Here is a 6,000-nt window from a genome sequence, read left to right on the forward strand (position 1 = left end):
CACAAATTACAAGCAGACAGATCACAGGTGAGGATGATTAACTAATGTAGCCATTCAAACCTGTTTGCGTTAACTTGTGTGCATATTATCACGCCAAAATCACCAGTGTATGTAAACTTTTAATCAGCACCATTTGGTTAGTTTCTGTTGCCATTATGATTTAAAAAGAGTAAACACAGCTGTTTGACAATAAATGGCTTCACACAACCACTAGCCATGAGTGGAAAAAAAAATTGATTTTGTGTTGTCATTCATATTCTCTGAAAAATGGCCAAAAGAGCAAACATTTTGTCAACGTATGTAAATGTATGAGCACAACTGTAAATACAACCCCTACACTTCATTATGCATTCAGGTTACACACTGTAAAAATAGAAAATTGGAGTTGGACACACCCCAAATGCATACTCGCAGTCTGCCTTAGAGTATGTACGATAGATTGTCAAGATAGTGCACTTTGTCTCAGATGTTCTCTGAGAATAAAATAATAGGCCACGACAAATTTACTTTATTTTATTTATTTACCATTGTGCATGAGCGTCAACAATCTTTAATTAGCATTACAATTATGCATGCCCCCCAACACTTTTTGCGCCCCTTGTCTATTTCCTGCCTGTTGTCCTGTAGTCCATCCCAGCCTTGTGCAGGTCTACAGTTTTGTGCCTGGTGTCCTGAGACAGCTCTTTGGTCTTGGCTATGGTGGACAGGTTGGAGTGTGATTGATTGAGTGTGTGAACAGGTGTCTTTTATACAGGTAACGTTCAAACAGGTGCAATTAATGCAGGTAAAGAGTGCAGAATAAGAGGACTTCTTAAAGAAAAATTAACAGGTCTGTGTGAGCCAGAATTCTTGTTGGTTGGTAGGTGATCAAATACTTATTTGAAGCAGTAACATACAAATAAATTATTTAAAAAATCATACATTGGGATTTCCAATTTTTTTTTTTTTTTTTTTTTAGATTATGTCTCTCACAGTGAAACATGCACCTAAGTTGAAAATTTCAGACCCCTCCATGATTTCTAAGTGGGAGAACTTGCAAAATTGCAGGGTGTTCAAATACTTATTATATATATATATATATATATATATATATATATATATATATATATATATATATATACATACATACATACAGTATGTTAAGGAAACAAATGATGCTTGCTTTTGGTCACACTTCTGTCTGTGTACTTCGTCCGGCTGAATTCATTCTCTACCACATTATAACTAATCTTAAATAAAATCTCTTGTGTAGCATGCAGTTTTAAATCATGCAGTTACTTACAGATGCTGTTTGCCCGGGGAGAGAAGCTCCATGCTGCACCTAACAGAGGGTGTTTAACCAGGGAGAAAAACTGAACACTGCTGCATACAGAGGCTGTTTGACCAGGGACAAAAACTGAACACTATCGCTAACAGAGGCTGTTTGACCAGGGAGAAAAACTGAACACTATCACTAACAGAGGCTGTTTGACCAGGGAGAAAAACTGAACACTATCACTAACAGAGGCTGTTTGACCAGGGAGAAAAACTGAACACTATCACTAACAGAGGCTGTTTGACTGGGTACTAAAACTCTGCACTGGGAGAGAAGCACCACGATATGGCTAACAGAGGCTGTTTGACCAGGGAGAAAAAAGAATGCTACTGCTTACAGATGCTGTTTGCCTGGGGAGAAAATCTGAACGCTACTACTAACACAGGCTGTTTGACTGGCGACTAAAACTCTGCGCTGCTGTTTCAGTGGGGAGAGAAGCACCATGTTATGGCTATACCTGTCTGACCAGGTAGAAAAACTGCGCGCTACCTCGAACCAAGACTGTTTGTCTGGGGACAAAAACTGCACACTACCGCGACCAGAGGCACTTTGACTAGGGAGAGAAGCTTCAAGTTACCACGAACAGAGTCTGTTTGACTATAGCGAGAGAAGCTTCAAGCTACCACAAACAAAGGCTGTTTTACCAGGAAGAGAAACTTCAAGCTACCGCTAAGAGAAGCAGCTTGACAAGGTAGAGAAGGTCCATGCTATTGCTAAAAGAGCCTGTTTGACCAGGGACAAAATCTCCAAGCTGCCACCAGTGGTGGGCACAGATAACCAAAAATTTAACTTCGATAACAGATCATCAGATAACTGAAAAGTTATCTTTGATAAAGATAAAACGATAAACCCCCCAAAAATGTATCAGAAGTTATAGATAATTGATACATTCCAGTATTGTCTCCGGCACACTGACAACTACTAACAAACTAATTTTAAGTTTTAACACCACGATCACTTTTGGAAGCATCAAAAGCAACAACAGACCCAAACAATGAGTAAGCACTTCTGTCTTTGAGCATCCTGCCCCCCTACTGGAAGCTTCTATTTACTACATGGCTTCCAGCACAGACGCAATTGAAAGGAACCACACAGCTCAACTCTCTACCCAATCACAGCACTGCTGTCAGGTGGAGGTCTTGGAAAATAAAGCCCTGCTGAGTTATGGTTTGGTGTATAAATAAAATGAATACTGATAGAATAACTCCATTGATGTCAATTCTGTCATTTGTGCAACATTAAGATATAACATATATATTTTAATGCTGAATAATGCACTAATTCTGAAGTTTTGTAACAAACACAGACAGATGGCATTCTGGGTAAAATGTGCCTCTGCTCACACTGATTGGATGATTCATTCTATGTAAACCAACACGTTAATGTGAGGTGTGTCATGTGCTGGTGTTTACAGATAAATGTACTTTTGTAAAATATGCCATTTTTTTATTTGTAAAAAAAAGGCATTTTCAAAAAAAAAAAAGCCAAGTTGTAATTACATAACCGTCTGATATAACCGGTGTCAAATAGAATGCTGCCATTCACCCTATTGACGTATCCCATAATCCCTTGCACGCCAGAGAGTCACTGCAGTCAAACACATATAAAGAATCCACATAATGACAACTGTACATTAATATTATACTACAAATATGTATTTTTTTATGTTTTCATCACATTAGTAAGAGACTGCATGCATGATACCCTGAAAACTTGCTAAAACAATTATAACAAATAATCCGTGTCTGCTACGTTTAATCTGCATGGAATTTAATAAACACAAACCGAATTTCAGACATCTTATATATATTAGTCTGGAACAAAGAGGACAAACAGTGTTGTAAAGAACAATAATCAAGACGTTAAAGAGCAAACTTCACTTTCCCCCAGAACGACATGATCAGGAAGCGAGCGTAGCTCACAGCAGCTCCCATTGAAAATAATGGAGGGCAGCCTGTGATCCACCCATGTTTACATAAAACAAATGCAATAACATCTGTAAACCCAGACAATATATTCATGAGAGTTTTAGGCACAATATAAAAATAGTTTTATGATGCTATGTTAATGGTGTTGTCCATGTGTAGCGGTTAAAGTGCAGTTTTTGTAAATTAAGTTTGAAAACAAGCTTTTGTTTAAGTTTTGCTTCTGGAAACATGAGTCCGACGTGGGGTTTGAAAATATCAGCCCTGCTTCAGTTTGAATACTGCCATGAACACTACTGGCCAGTAGATGGCAGTAGAGAACTTGAAAACTTGCAAACACAAAATTCCAGATAATCTGTGTTGCTACTTGCTACGTTTAAGATGTGTGGAATTTAAAAAAAAAAGCAAACAAACACAATAACGTCTATAAACCCAGAGAATAGGGTTTAATGCTGTTGTCCTGATCAGAGTGTCTGAAATGCATTTCTTCTGTCGTGAATGTACCAAGATTACCTCACTGAGATTACCCTATCCCATAATGCACCAGGACACAGCATGCCCCACACTAAAACCTTAAAAATTAGTGCATTACTTTAAAACTAAAACATATATCTGATATTTTCACTTCATAAAACTTCAGAAGTGCCGTTAATTTAAATAACTTGTCCGAAATAAGTTTGGTTAAAATTTGAACCATAAGTTAAATTGTATGCCTCTGGATGACTTGAGTGATATTGGCCGTGTATCAGTATGGGGTTAAAAAAACAACAAAAAAAAAGAGTTTTTCTTTTTTTTTTTTGGTGACCAGTTTTCCTTTGCCTACAGAGGATAGAGTTGTTTCTTCTAGAAGCAGCTCTCTTCTTTTTGGAGAGGGTAGAACTACTGTCACTTTTGTTTATCATGTTAACGATCTAAAAGTTTCCAAACAAAAATTTATTGGAAGATAATTAGTCCGATAATGGTTTTAAATGTTATCTGAAAAGATAATCCGATAATGAAAACTTTATCTTCGATAATTATCTGATTATTGGAACTGTGCCCACACTGGCTGCCACTAACAGAGGCTGTTTCACCAGCAGTGTTGCCTACTTGATGACTTTGTCACTAAATTTAGGGACTATTTAGACCCCTCTATTTACTTTTTTCAAAGAGCAACTAGCAAGAAATCTAGCTTTTCCTGGTGTTATTGGAGACTGTATGTATGTACACTCAACAAAAATATAAACGCAACACTTTTGGTTTTGCTCACATTTTGTATGAGATGAACTCAAAGATCTAAAACTTTTTCCACATACACAATATCACCATTTCCCTTAAATATTGTTCACAAACCAGTCTAAATCTGTGATAGTGAGCACTTCTCCTTTGCTGAGATAATCCATCCCGCCTCACAGGTGTGCCATATCAAGATGCTGATTAGACACCATGATTAGTGCACAGGTGTGCCTTAGACTGTCCACAATAAAAGGCCACTCTGAAAGGTGCAGTTTTATCACACAGCACAATGCCACAGATGTCGCAAGATTTGAGGGAGCGTGCAATTGACATGCTGACAGCAGGAATGTCAACCAGAGCTGTTGCTCGTGTATTGAATGTTCATTTCTCTACCATAAGCCGTCTCCAAAGGCGTTTCAGAGAATTTGGCAGTACATCCAACCAGCCTCACAACCGCAGACTACGTGCAACCACACCAGCCCAGGACCTCCACATCCAGCATGTTCACCTCCAACATCGTCTGAGACCAGCCACTCGGACAGCTGCTGAAACAATCGATTTGCATAACCAAAGAATTTCTGCACAAACTGTCAGAAACTGTCTCAGGGAAGCTCATCTGCATGCTTGTCGTCCTCATCGGGGTCTCGACCTGACTCCAGTTCGTCGTCGTAACCGAATTGAGTGGGCAAATGCTCACATTCGCTGTTGTTTGGCACGTTGGAGAGGTGCTCTCTTCACGGATGAATCCTGGTTCACACTGTCCAAGGCAGGTGGCAGACAGCATGTGTGGCGTCGTGTGGGTGAGCGGTTTTCTGATGTCAATGTTGTGTATCGAGTGGCCCATGGTCGCGGTGGGGTTATGGTATGGGCAGGCATCTGTTATGGACAAAGAACACAGGTGCATTTTATTGATGGCATTTTGAATGCACAGAGATACCGTGATGAGATCCTGAGGCCCATTGTTGTGCCATACATCCAAGAACATCACCTCATGTTGCAGCAGGATAATGCATGGCCCCATGTTGCAAGGATCTGTACACAATTCTTGGAAGCTGAAAATGTCCCAGTTCTTGCATGGCCGGCATACTCACCGGACATGTCACCCATTGAGCATGTTTGGGATGCTCTGGACCGGCGTATACGACAGCGTGTACCAGTTCCTGCAACTTCGCTTCAATATCCAGCAACTTCGCACAGCCATTGAAGAGGAGTGGCAACATTCCACAGGCCACAATTGACAACCTGATCAACTCTATGCGAAGGAGATGTGTTGCACTGCATGAGGCAAATGGTGGTCACACCAGATACTGACTGGTATCCCTCCCAATAAAACAAAACTGCACCTTTCAGAGTGGCCTTTTATTGTGGGCAGTCTAAGGCACACCTGTGCACTAATCATGGTGTCTAATCAGCATCTTGATATGGCACACCTGTGAGGTGGGATGGATTATCTCAGCAAAGGAGAAGTGCTCACTATCACAGATTTAGACTGGTTTATGAACAATATTTGAGGGAAATGGTGATATTGTGTATGTGGAAAAAGTT

This window comes from Thalassophryne amazonica, chromosome 14 (assembly GCF_902500255.1).
Source record: "Thalassophryne amazonica chromosome 14, fThaAma1.1, whole genome shotgun sequence".
NCBI lineage: Eukaryota > Metazoa > Chordata > Actinopteri > Batrachoidiformes > Batrachoididae > Thalassophryne > Thalassophryne amazonica.